Genomic DNA, 14,750 nt, shown 5'->3' with positions numbered 1-14,750 from the left:
AAGATATTTAGAGCCATGGTGTATATTTGCGAAATTAGATTATGTGAAAAATTAGAGGGGGTACAATGAAGGAAAAGTGCGGATAGGATCATAAGAGGTTATGAGCGGAGCTCTTTGGTATTTTTTGGACATTCACAAAGAATATTTCCAGATATGGCTGCCCACTTGGAGACTATCAGCTGATTATAGGCCTGCCAGCATGCAATGTTATCCCTGCAAATAGTAAGTAGCGGTACCTGAAGGGACATTTATGGATTATGGTGGGATTAAATACTTTATAATGATGGCATATGTGAAGAATATTTACAGATATGGCTGTCCACTTGGAGACTATCAGCTGATTATATACCTGAGCTCATACAATATTTTCACTGCGAATAGTTAATAGAGGTACCTAATGAAACCATTATGGATTATGGTAGGATTAGATGCCGTTCCAAGATGGCTGACAAATTGGAGATACAAATCTAGTTAGTAGAAATACCTAATTAAAACTTTATGTATAATGGTAGAGTTAGATACAGTTCTAAGATGGCTGAGCAATTGGAGATGCAATTCTAATCTAAGCGAAACATACCATCACCATGCATTGGAAATTAACCTTTGGCCCACCCATAAAATATTAGGAAGCAGCTGTCAAACGCTTTACAGCCATCGAAAGCACGGCTTTACACAAGGAGGATGCGCGTGGCCTCCATAAATTTCGGATTGCAAGAGACTGGGATGAATTATGCATTGCTGTGACAGAGTACAGGAATGATGACTTAAAGCCACCCGGACCATCCCTAGGTGACCAACAGGATCTTCACTCTCCCTGTGGCACACCTTTTCCTCATATATGCTCACTGTGTCTATTGCATTGTTAGCAGACCCTAGTTAGGCCTTATGTTGATACCAATGGACACCCATCACAATTGCTTTCATGTACGAGATCACACAACATTAACACTCTTCATCTTCACGCATATAAGGCTTGCTGTTCTAGAGAAGATCTGTGTTTTCGTTAATTCACCATCATAGCTCTAGCTTGCCACACAACTTTGTCAACAGGAAAATGTTGATGTTATTTAGATTGTTCTTCTGTTTATGGTACATGAATAAAATACTGGATACTTTCCCATTTCTAGCTTAAACATGTTTTGTCATGACTCTCTATATATTAATAAAAGGACAATCACTCCGAGCATGGTTACGCCGCAGACATCTAGCCATCGTAATACAGCCCTTAACTGGCCTTTGACTGTCTACATAATGCTTAGGCATTTTGTCACTTCCGTCTGGATGCTGCCAGAGATTAATTGTCAACTAATGTAAAGACTATTATAATGCACCTTTACATTTGTTTAAAAACCAATAAAAATATGTTAAAAAAATTACATCAATATTTAGCTTAAAATATTTGTACAAATGGTTTATAAAGTTTAAGAATGTTTTTAAATATTTCCTATAGTTTATAATAGGGGCATATTTAACCCAATTGTGGAGTCTCTCTACAGTAGAATAGAAGAACAAGTTAATAAGTTTATTAAACAAAAAGAATTATCAAAAATATTTATTAATGGCAATTAATTTGATATATAGGAATGTCATGTGACATTTGCTCTTTCCCTACTGCGCAGATATAGCCAGAGCACAGATGTACATTGAAGAAAGGCAGTACTCTGTGTACAGCAATTTTTTTTCCACTGGTCTGTGTTTTCTCTCCACAGAAAAAATATATTTTCCTCTTGTAGAAACTGTTTTCCCTACCTGAGCTCTTTGCCACTGTAAAATTTGGAGGTGTGGTGTTGTTCCCTCCGGTAAACAAAGTTAGTCCATCCTTTTACTGGAGAACATTTTCCAGGGTCGAAGAGAGGAGTTTGTGATAACCAACAATCTTGCGAGTTTCCATTCCCTGCGATGTAACCCACGCCTTGATCAGTCACTGCCCAACCCCTTGAGTGGGATTTACTATTGTGAAATTGCATGCAGTCGCGGCATACAGTTACGCAGCCGAGAAAACCATTAATGTCTAACCTTTATCCTTTACCAGATACCCTAAAGGGATGAATGGCACCATTTTTTGGCCATAAAAATCGAATAAGGACTTTCATTGGTAATGAATGGATTCAGTGATCCCATTATATCACCAACTATGCTGACGCACTGCACGCTCCTTCTAGGGTGACCAACCCTCCGTAAATTTCACAGACCGTCTGTCATTTTATTGTGATGTCCGTTGTCCATAATCAATCGTTTTACAGACGACTTTTGTCCGAAATTTTGGACATTCATTACAGCACTCCCTGCAAGAATCCCCAAGAGATTAAAAGTTCTCAGGGGCCAGTTCGCACTTCTCTGTTGAACTCCAGAGGCTGCAGCAGCCCTTCGCGGAGCTCTCACAGACTGTGGGCAGGCCCATTGTCATTCCGACTGAGGCCGATTATCATCTTTCGAATGACAATGAGCCCACCATCTGCCTTTAGCATATCATGTGCCAGTGAGATAGTAGTTAGTGATTACAGAGGAGCTTTCCCCAGAGTACTGTGGGGAACTTGCCCCCTTGTGTAATTTGTCAATGTTGTACACAGAGTGAACAGGGCAGGAGCAGTGACGGGACAGAAAAAGCGACAGGAAAGGAGAGGGGATGGGGCAGGAGAGGTGACCGGACAGGAGAAGTGAACGGCAGGAGAAGTGACAGGGCAGGAGAGGTGACTGGGCAGGAGCAGTCATGGGACAGGAGAGGAGAGGCAACAGGAAAGGAGAGGTGATGGGCCAGGAGAGGTGACCAGGCAGGAGAAGTGACGCGGCAGGAGAAGTGATGGGCAGCAGCGGTGATTAGGTATGAGCAGGAGAGGTAACTGTGCAGGAGCAGTGAACGGCCAGGAGCAGTGAATGGATAGGAGCAGTGAATGGGGCAGGAGAAATGATGGGACAGGAGAAGTGATGGGACAGGAGAAATGATCGGGCAGGAGTGCTGAACGGACAGGAGCAGTGTACGGTCAGGAGCAGTGAACGGGCAGGAGCTGTGATGGGGCAGAACAAGTGACAGGTCAGGAAAAGTTACAGGCAGGAGCCGTTACGGGATAGGAGAGTCAACATGAAAGGAGAGGTGATGGGGCAGGAGAGGTGACGGGGTAGGAGAGGTGACCGGGCAGGTGACGTGATGGGCAGGAAAAGTGATGGGGCAGGAGAAGTGATGGGGCAGGAGAAGGGACAGGGCAGGAGAAGAGACAGGGCAGGAGAAGTGACGGGGCAGGAGAAGTGACAGGGAAGAAGAGGCGAGAGGGAAGGAGATGCGACAGGAATGGAGAGGTGATGGGGCAGGAGAGGTGATTAGGCAGGAGCAGTGATCGGGCAGGAGCGGTAAATGGACAGGAGTGGTGAACGGACAAGAGCAGTGAACAGGCAGGAACCGTGATGGGGCAGGAGAAATGACAAAAAAACGGTGACGGGTAGGAGAAGTGACCGGGCAGGAGAAAGTGACAGGGCAGGAGAAGTGACTTTTACTTATGTTCCTTGTCTATTTATTTATACAATATTGCATGACATCCACTAATGTGACTGCAAAGCATACCTGTTGTCACAAATTTTTGTCCTGAATGTTGACCTCCTGTCCTGAATTTTTGTCCTACATTTTGACCCCTTGCCCTGGATTTTTTCACTCACCAACCTGAATTTGCACCTATGCCAGTTGGCCATCCTCCCTCCTTCAGATACGAGAAGGCTTGTCCCGCTCGCCATCTTTGATTCAAATCATCCATTGCACATACCACTGAACCCTAGCTGCACGTGCCACTATGTGTCAGCTGGGAACAACCAGCAGCGCCGACTCACCCTGTTACTCTTTTCCCTCAGATAATACGCAACTTCAGATACAATGACAAACGTTCCCGCCGGGAATGAATACTATCTGAACTATGGCTTCAAAATTGCATTCACAGCAGGGGCCCGGGCAAGCCATGCTGTTCAAGGTTCTGACTGCTGACCCCAGGACTGCACATTCCGTGTGCCCCATGACTGGCGGCTCGAGCTGGAAGTGCCAGTCATGTGTGTTATGCAGCCTCAAGCTGGGCAAATGAATCATGTATCGGAAAATTCTAAATATCTGCATTCTCTTGACTCCTGCGTGAAGGGGGGCTGTGAAGCTTCCTGCAGCCCTCCATTCAGTGGTATGGCAAAGATGCCTCAGCCTTAATGGGAGAATAAAGTGGCCCCTGATTCCAGTGTGGGACAAAAGACGGGCACAACGGGGGTGCAGATGGCCCCTCACAAGCCTGAGCCCCCGAGGCGCTGCAGCGCCCACTGCAATAATTGAATGATTGTATTTGTTGTCTTGGCGCTAGGCCCAAAAACGCCAAGTTGAAAATTGACATAGAAACAGCAACCCCCAGGAACACACAAAACAATCAAGAACCAGAAGAAATGAGATATTTGTACTTTACGAAATGCCCCCAAACCTACAGATCTGCAGCAGAGAGTGGAGGGAGAGTGCTGTAGTTTCAGGGGGCTGCGCTGGATATACCGTTTTCTCCACAAAGACCTCACCTGCCATGGGGAAATCCGAATAAAAGATGACACTAAACAGTGCTTCAAGTAGGATGAAAAGGGTGTCGAGGCCCTAAAACGGTTCTGGTTCAAGAAACAAGTCCTCGAGGAGCGCCTTTGTTAAAAACATACATGCGAAATAGCATCCTGTGTTTAACACATTTATAAATGGGGTCTCACTGGGCAAAGCCTAAACAAAATTAGCAGGATATTTCATTTAACAGTTTATAGATCACCCTTATCCAGGGCCAAAAGCAATAAAGAACTTGACAAGGCAAGTGGCAGTACATTAGTCATTCAGTTGAAATGAAAGAATGCTATAGCCCTGGCACATGAAAGGAAAACAACATTCGCTACTGGTCACTAAGGGGCATGGTTACAAGTTTTGTGGCGCATGGTAGGGCAGCAAGTCACCTTGCTGCACTGCCCTGCATCACAGGGAAAGGATAGGAATGTGCCGTATTTATCCATTATGGCGCATTACTGTCCTTGCCCCTTGTGCTGGCACCATTTTGGCAGAATAATGCCAACACAGGCACCCTTGCACTATAGTGCAAGGGGCCTGTGTTGTAGGCAGGGAGTGTTTTGGTGCAAGAAGGGGCACCTTCCTGCTCAAAAACAATCCTGAGAGGCTTTTTCCTCTTTCTATGTGCGCTGTAGGATGCAGCACACATAGAAAGAGGGAAAAACGAGGAGAAATTAACATATGTCTTCTCGTTACGCCTCACCTGGGGAGGCATATCTTTTTGGTGCATTCCCAGGTTTACCAGTCTTGGTAAATCTGGGAGTTTGTCAAAAACCATGGGAGTTTCGTGGAAACACCCAACGCAACGCCTCGCTTGCACAGAGTAATGCAACACAGCGATTTGCGCCGCGTTTCATTACTCCATATATTTAAAGCCATTCAAAGGCATGCAAGGTGGCTTCAAAAATACGACTACGAGGTTTGCTTTACGCATGTACCATGTTGCGTGGTACAAGCATGACGCAAAGCTCTCATAAATATGCCCCTAATTCCCCATGTACTAAGAGCAACAATGGTCCGATACAAGTTAGATTGGTACAATATCACAATTTTTTACAATCAAATTTGAATTACAAGTGTATCCAATAGAAAGATAGAAACATTTATTACAATTGAATTAAACGCACAAAGTAATATACGGAAAAGGTGAGTGAGCTGGCTGTGACGGAGTAATAGGAAATCAGCCGATTTCCTTACCACAGTCAAGTGACTTAAAAAGTGATTTTTCAATTTGTGAAAATGTAAGTAAAAAAGTCACAATCAAATTTACATCTCATACTAAACAGTTAGATGCAAATTACAGTATAGAGTTGGAGATGTACAAATTTCACAAATTGAAAAGTCACTTTTTAAGTCACTTGCCTGTGGCAAGGAAATCGGCTGATTTCTTATTACACCGTCATGGCCTGCTCACTCACCTTTTCCGTATATTACTTTGTGCGTCTAATTCAATTGTAATAAATGTTTCTTTCTATTGGATACACTCGTAATTCCAATTTTGATTGTAAAAATTGGGATATTGTACCAATCTAACTTGTATTGGACCATTGTTGCTCTTAACATATGTCCACCCTTTGTCCTTTCAGACTTTTAGGGTCTTCTTGTGTCTTTTTTTAACCTAAGTCCCCATGTAGCAAAAGTGACCTCTGGTGATATTGTGTTGCAGCACTAGTATGTGCCAGACAGGAAGATAAGGTTATTCTTTCTTCAGCCAGTTAAAGACTGTTGTAGAGGGCACCATAGGGCCCTAGTTCAATGTCCATATTTTGGTCTTGGTAGTGCATAGCTCTGACAGGCCTGGCCCACTTGGAGCACTGTATTCAGAGGACAGAGAAGGAGATAAAACGCAGGGGGAGGTAGCATGCTATGCATCTAGGTTCAGTCCCGTAACAGGTATGATGCATTAGGTACATCGTTTTGAATAATGTATGTTGAGTGATAGGAGGTTAATGCACATGATTGAATTTAAGAGGGACTCAGGTTGTCAAACCGAGTAAACATGGCTCCCATAGTCTGCTCACATAAGAATTGGTTGCCCAACCACTGGAATAAATGGGAGAATCTTCTGAAGAAGGCGCATTTCCAAGATAAAGGCAGAGACCGCGTCATAGGTCTGATCAACAAGAGAAAGTAAGTTCATTATCAAGCAAGAAACTAAGATTCTTTTTTACTTTGGATACTGGAACAGGAGGATCTCCCCTGTTAATCTGTCAGAAGCAGTGGATACACAAACTGTGCAGAGCAACCAGTGATTATCACCTCCATCTTGCTGCTAGCATTGAGTTCTTATAGACTATTGCTGATCGGAAGCAAGCTAGCACACAAAAGACAGCGACTACTAGATGTCAGTTGGTCAAAACCCAAGACGGGTTGTGTCATCATCGTAGGAGGGAGAGGACAGGCCCAAAAATCGAATGATGCTTGACAAAGCCTGCATATAAAGGAGAGCGTTGAATCTTGAGTGTAGAACAATGGACAGCAGAAAAAGAGTAGAGATAAAGGATAAGGATTGACATTGATCTGACACAGAGAGGAAAAACAGATGAGGGCAGCATCCGCCAAGCCAGCCCCAGTCAGGTAGCGGATCAGTGTGGTATAGTTCTGGGTGCCAAGCACCCTGCCCTAAGTCATCCAGCACAATCACCAGCATTGTTTCTGCCCCTCTCCCTGGGCGACAACCAATGTGTGAAAATGAGGAACTCTGAGGATTCAGGATGGCTAGAAAGAAATTGAACCAGAATTATTTTGTCAAATTTGCATGAGCAAACTGCATGAGGGGAGGATGCTGTACAGCCAGGGCCGGACTGGGAGCCAGAACCGGCCCTGGCAAAGTGCTCAGCCGGCCCCCCTCTCCCCCTCCGGGAGGAGAGGGGAGGGGGGAGAGGTGCGACCGCGCTCTGTGACAGGGCCGGTTTTCGGCCGTTTTTGTTACAGGGCCGTTTTTGCAGCATAACGGCCCTGTAATAAAAACGGCCCCAGGGGCCCAAAATCGGCCCCCAACCATGCGGCCCACCGGGGGATTGCCCGGTGCCCTCAACAGCCAGTCCGGGCCTGTGTACAGCACTAATAAAGCCAAACCAAAAAAAAAAGAAAAACCTGGTGAGTTTAATGGGTAAATTGAGGTCTCTGTCTGAGATGTGCAGAGCACCTCATTAGAGAGTGGGAGGAGGAAAGACGAGAGTGAGTTATGATGTTGGAAGTAGAATACAAGAAATTTAAAAAAAGCAATGACTTATCTCATTCATGAGCTAGGTGCCCAGAACCTGGCTACAGTGTGTATGTGATTCAGTGCAGGGGCTGCCAAGGGACACAATGTTCTCAAATCATAATCTTCTGATACATCACTATATGGACACTTTCTTCTCAGTTGCACTGTACCTTAGGGATGCACTAAATTCAAAATAGGTCCCATTTCCCGTTTGCAATTACTACTGTGAGTTAAGTGACTTAAGTGTGAACAGCAGAAGGTATTGCTACAGGATTTGCAGAGTCTCCTTTTCTTTTTTTAAAAAATCTTTTTATTAAAGTTTCCCCCCCCCATTTTGCCATATTTTCCAGTACATATTACAGCACTGAGTTTCAAAATAAAATAATGAAATCATACACACAAATAGTTTACATCGTAGACATAGATTTTGGTGGTGAGCACATCATATTTACATATCATATTACAATTACAAACTTTTTCCCACCTATATGTTATCTTCCATCCTCTCTACTCTTAATCTATTTTTCCATTGATCTATTGGTTGCCAGATTCTTCCCCCCAATGCTCTCGCTCTTCTACCCTTCCTTTCATATATGGCTTTCTCCAGATTATATGTAGAAAGAAGCCTTGCAATCCAGTTTTGAAATGACGGAGGCACCCTGTCAAGCTATGCCCTTGCAATTCCAATCCGGTATACCGTTGTTACCATAAATAAAAATTCTATAGAAAAGTCCGCTGAACCTGCAGACACACCTAAAATTATTAATTCATCTGTTAATTTAATCTTGATTCCCAGTGGGTTTTCCAGAAAGTCCTCAATTGCTTCTTTTAATGTGTGTAATTGTGGGCATTGTGCAAACATATGAACAATGTCCGCTTCTCTTGCCTCACATCGTGGGCATGTGATCCCTGTGACCCCACCCCCAATGTGCGATTCTGGCCGGGGTATGATAAAGAGAATACAGTGTTATGTAATGTTGTGATTGTAGTGTCGCAGAGCATAAAACTGTTCGCCCTAAGTCTATCGATATCTGTAAATCCTCAATGGTAGAGCCCACCTTCTCCACCCATTTCCCGGCATATTTTTCTCTATCATCGTTTTTTAACAGATACAATTCTGCATACAGCTGGCGAATTGTGCAATGGTTATGTTTTCCAAGGTGGTCCATTATTCTGCATTGATTAAATCCTATCAATCCACCTCTTTTATTCGTAAGAAAGTTTCTTATCTGGAGGTACTTAAAGAAACTGTTATTCAATATCCCGTATTTCTTTTGTAGTTCCTGAAATAATATAACAACCCCCTCTGTATCCAATAGATCCCCTATCCTCCTAATCCCCTTGTTATCCCAGTCCTTCATGATTGCATCTCGGAATATTTCCCCTGGGAGTGAATGATTTGTGTACATTCGGGTGTAATAATTGTATCTCCCTATACCAAGCTTTTTAGCGACCGCCTTCCATACATTATAAGCTGCTCGCAAAGTCTTAAACCTAGTGTGTTTAAAATAACTATAGTCAATCGTATTTAGCAGGGCATTCTCAGCATCCCCCCCCAACAGTGCTCTGTAAACATTTGTGAAATCTATGATATCACCTTGTTGTTCTACTTCTCCTCCCAGGAGCCCCTGGGAATATTGTAGGACAGCTGCCCAATAATATAATCTAAAATCCGGTGCCCCCCAGGCCCCCTTCTCCCTCGGTAATACCATATAGTGATACGCTCTTCTGGTCCTCCCTTGAGCCCATATCAATCTGTTAAGTACTGTTTCTATTTTGCTAAACCATATCTGCTCGAAAAATAGCGGTATTGCTCTAAAGATATATAAAAATTTCGGGAACGTGATCATTTTGATCACGTTTATCCTTCCCATTAGTGTCAAGTGGAGGTTATGAATCCTTTCTGTGTTTCTTTTTACTTTAAGTAATAATGGTTCCATATTAAGCCCTACGAGATTGTCTAAGTCAGCCGTCACTTTTACACCAAGATATGTGGCTATAGACACCACTCTAACATCCTGATATGTAGTGTAGCTATTCTGCACAATCTGAGTCTTACTCTTATTGATTGAGTATCCGGCTATTGCTCCAAAATTCACCGCCTCTTGTTCAACTACCACTATCGCTCTCCCTGGGTTCGGTGTTATGATAGCCACGTCGTCTGCATATGCAAATAGCTTGTGATCAATCCCATGCAACCTAACTGGGTGAATGTTATTGTTACTTATGAGTTTTCTTAGGAATGGATCCAGATATAAAGCAAACAGTAATGGTGAGGCTGGGCAGCCCTGCCTAGTCCCATGTTTTATCTGAACTGCCTTTGTGTAGCTCCTGTTTATTCTTATTCTTGCTGTCGGACCTTCATAGAGAGCCTGGATTGCCCTGATATAGCTCTCACCTATCCCAAACCACTCCATCACCCTCCACAGGTAGTCCCAAGAGACCCTGTCGAAAGCCTTCTCGGCATCGAGAAATATGGCAGCGACAGGATCTCCTGCAACCCCTGCTGCGTCCAAGATAGTGATCATCTGTCTAGTATGTTGGGTGGTTCCTTTCCCAGGAATAAATCCGTGCTGAGTAGTGCTAACCAGCCCCTCAATCACTTTACTCAATCTTTGTGCAAGTGCTTTAGAGAAGATTTTTGCGTCTGCATTTAACAGTGTGATTGGTCTGTAAGACCCTGGCTCTAGTGGTGACTTGTCCTTCTTTCAAATCACTATAATATCTGCACCTGCCCAAGAATGTGGTACTGCTCTACCTATCTGTGCCTGTCTAGAGATTTCCAGCATATTTACCCCCAGTATGTCCCACAATGTCTTATAAAATTCTACTGGTATTTGGTCGGGTCCTGTAGCCTGCCGCTGGTAGTTGCTTCACACCTCCGTTACTTCTTGTAGCGTTAAAGTGAGGTCTAATTTCTCTTTCCCCTCAATACTTAATATATCATGCGGTATATCTGCCAAATAGTCAGTAATCTTCTTATCCCTATTACTTAGATTCTGATTGTAAAGATTTCCATAGAAGCTCCTAAAAACCTCCTGTATTCCTTCTAGAGTGTTAACTATAGTTCCTGAATTGTCTTTAATTTCCTTTATTTCCCCTGCTGCAAGGTTTTGACGTGTCCGAATAGCTAGAAGGTGACCTACTCTTTCATTGAATTCATAACACTTTTCTTTTTTCGACAAAAAGTTGCTCGCTGCCTTCTGCGCCAGATGTTCACCTCCCTGCGCTTTATTCAGTTCTATGTCCAGTAATATCTCTTCTATTGATTCTTGTTTGGATATGGCCTCAACTAGTCGATCTTCTAATCTCTCTAAGTCCCTCAATCTATTATCCATTCTGGTTTTCTCCATCTTACTCCTTCGTATTGTGAAGCTTAAGGTCTCCCCTCTCACCCCGGCCTTGAATGCATCCCAGATCATATTGACAGGTGCTGAGTTCCAATTGGTCTCCCAGAATTGAGGAATCCATTCTTGCATATGCCTAATATATCCTGGCTCTCTCAATAGGCCCCTTTCAAATGTCCATGTACTGCTTTTTGCCACATCCCTATTAATCAACGGGAGGCTTAGCATCAATGGATTATGATCCGACACTAGCCTTGGCCACCATTCTAGGTGGGACCCACTCACAATAGCGCTTGAAATAAGAAAATAATCTAGTCTTGATACCGTTCTATGTGGGGCTGAGTAAAACGTGCTCCCTGTCCCTATTGTATTTTTTTCCGTCCAAGCATCTACCAGAGCATTATGAGTCGCCATATTATGTATAGCATTGCACATTCTCCTCTTTCGGCCAGCATAACCTCCTCTTTTCGAAAATCCTTCCTCCTACAAGCCGTTAAAGTTAAAATCCCCACAACATATTATAGGCTCCGGCCACAATGCAAGTTCTGTATCTAAATACTAAAAAATCTCAGGTTCATCATCATTTGAACCATAGACTGACACAATTGTAAAACACCCAGCTAATGTCTCTACCTCTACTATGGCCCATCTTCCATCCTGATCCGTCTTTTTTCTCTTAAGTTGGACTGTCCCTTTCTTAGCTAATATGGCAACTCCTTTAGTTCTGGTTTCCTGATTTGTGTGTGCAAGTACGTCAAACCCCATCTGCTCCAGCAGAAGTTTTTCTTTTCCAGGAATATGTGTCTCCTGCAGACACATTATTTCTAGCTTAAACATTCTTAAAAATGCAGCCACTTTCTGCCTTTTGTCTCCATTATTCAGCCCACATATATTTAGGGAGATAATCCTTAATGCCATTTATGATTTCTATCATTTCCTACTTTTACACCCAACCAAAAGGTCCTTATCTCATAATTGTATACTGTTGTCAAAACTACTTCCTTTCTACTTTTTTTTGTGCTTTTGTCCATTTGTGCTGTTTTTTCCTGTGTATCACCACCCCTCCTTTCCCGCCCCCTCCGTTCCCTCCCTCCCAGCAACACCCCCCCTTTCCCACCCCCCCTGTTACAGGCAAATAGGTCAAATATGACCTATATGTGACTGCTGTGTGTTGTAGAGTCGCCTCCCTCTCCTCCCTCCTACTCATTCTCCCGTTCCTCTACCCTGATGCCCCAAACTTATAAGGATTCAGTTTTTCTGCTGCTTTCTTTAGTCTTTTCTAAATCCTGTCTAATTCTTTCCTTTCTCTTTATTCAGTTCCGTAAGATCTGCTAAGTATTCTCCTGCTTTTATTTCTGAGAAAAACATCCTAGTAACACAACCTGTGATAATTTTTAGCTTTGCCGGGTACATTAAATAAGCCTCTGCCCCTTGTCTCTGGAAGGACGCAATTAACTGCCTGAGTCGCCACCGCCTCTCCACAGTGACATGGTAGAAGTTCGGTTGAGCAAAAAAGGTTACTCCCTGAGCTGATTTTTTTGAGTCTGGTCTGGCTTTTTCAATAATTTCCTGCCTTGCCAAGAAATTTCCGCAGAATACCAGCATAGCGCTAGGCAAATTACCCTGTCTATCATTTCGTTTTTTATTTATCAGTGGGAACCTATGTGCCCTTTGCACTTCTATCTCCCATTGCCATTGAGCCTCAGGGAAAGCATCTTTCAGCAACTTAATGACAAAGCCTCTTGGGTCCTGTCCCTCCACTCCTTCCTCCAGTCCCAAAAGTCTCACATTATTACGCCTCTGGCGATTTTCAAAGTCCTCCATTTTCCAGTGCAGGTCCTCCGTTATCTTCGATTGTTCCATCTTAAATGTCTGCCAGTCTGTAACCTCGTCCTCCAACCTGCCCGTCCTTTCTTCAACTTGCACCACTCGCTCTTCCACCTCCTCGTATTTTTTGTTCATTCTTCTTATTGACGCCTGTAATTTTTTAGTGTCGTGCCTAGCTCTCCGACTCTCTACTCTGGCTTCAGCTTGCATTGTTTTTAGTGTGTTATACAGCATATCCATTGTTATCTGCTGCGGATTTCCACATTTTGTCTCTCCTGTAGCACCAGCCTCTCCTTGCGTACCCTCCTGATACATGGTGGAGGTTGCCGAATAGTTCCATAAAAGTTTTTTATTCGTTTTATCAGGAGAGCCCTCCCCTCTACCTCCTCTTCTTGGCTGCGGTTTCTTCCTTTTCTGTGTATTTTTACCCTCTGGCCCGCTGCTCCCTTCTGTATCAGTACTTAATTCTGTGGTGATTCCACCTTCCTCCTCTGAGGAGGAGTCTGTGCCTTCATTCACAGAGAAGAACTCCCCTTCCCGGTCTTTCTGTGAGTCCAGTCTCACCAGACTCCCCCATTTTGCACCCTGTGCCTTAGTCAAATCTTTTGCCATTTCTTCCTCGACCTGGAGGAGTGCATTCATCATCTGGTCATTATTATACCCCCCTGCCCCCTCCACTGTGCTGCTTACAGGTGCTACAGACCCCCCGCTCACCAGTTGTGGTTGTTTGCTGCTTACGTCCTCAGTCTCTTCCCGGTCTGCTGCTCTCGACGAGCGCGCGCCAGCAGAGCTTCCTGGTTGCCCAGCAACCACAACGCTTGCGTCCTCGAGGACGGCCCCAGCTGTCTTCGCGTCTGTATCGGCGTCTGTATCGGCGTCTGTATCGTAGATTTCGGCCGGGTGTTGTCTTGCTGAGCTTCTGGCTGTTACAGTTTTCGATCCAAATGCTTCGGTTACGGTGGGTTGTCTGCAGCTTAAATCTTTACTGTCTTTGTTGGAGGCTGTCCTGCTGCTCTGTGGTAATGAACTGTGGTCTTTATTTGTTCCTTGAGCTGAGAGCGGGACCTCGCTTAATTGTGCTGATTTATCTTCCAACTTTTTTCCCCCACCTTCTCGGCTTTCTTCTGTTGCGCTCTGGGGGGTCCGGTAGTTACTCGTTTAGGTGATGCCGGCTCTTTCGGTATTGTGCCTGTTCCTAGCGGTTTGGCCGTGCCGGCTCCCACTAACACCATCTTTTCTTTCTCCGTTTTGCCCTTTTGTGCCATTTTCCGGAGTTTGATACACGCTGCTTCCCAGTGCTCTCTCGCAGCTCTAAGCACTATTCGGACTCGATCCCTCCAAATTGCACTGACCGCTCCTCGCAGCCCGTCTCTCCGAACGTCTACCAACCACAGGATCACCTGCATACCAAGCTCTACTACTCGTTAAGGTATCAGGTATCAGGGCATCAGAGCTTCATCCTTCTCCAGCTAGTTGGGAGAGGGAGAAAATGCAACTGTGCTCTACAGCCCACTGGCGGCCATCTTGCCTCCCTGCAGAGTCTCCTTTTCAATGTTTGCATTATTTATCAGAATACTCTCCCTTGTTGCTATGATCATGAAGTCACTGCTGCCTTTGAACACAGAGTAAACCTCTCGATACTTCCCTATTTAGGCGTCCAGTCATTACTTTACGATTGCAGCTATTGAGCTGATCAGCTGCATTTTTTATAAAGTAGAGGTCTAGTGGTAGCCTTTCAGGGGACAGTCTGTTCATCCAATCATAATGCTTATCAAAAGTACCTATGGTATAGCACTACTTCACATGCAAATAATGT

Source organism: Lissotriton vulgaris, chromosome 4_1, assembly GCF_964263255.1.
Source record: "Lissotriton vulgaris chromosome 4_1, aLisVul1.2, whole genome shotgun sequence".
NCBI lineage: Eukaryota > Metazoa > Chordata > Amphibia > Caudata > Salamandridae > Lissotriton > Lissotriton vulgaris.
Note: the sequence above shows the minus strand (reverse complement) of the source record.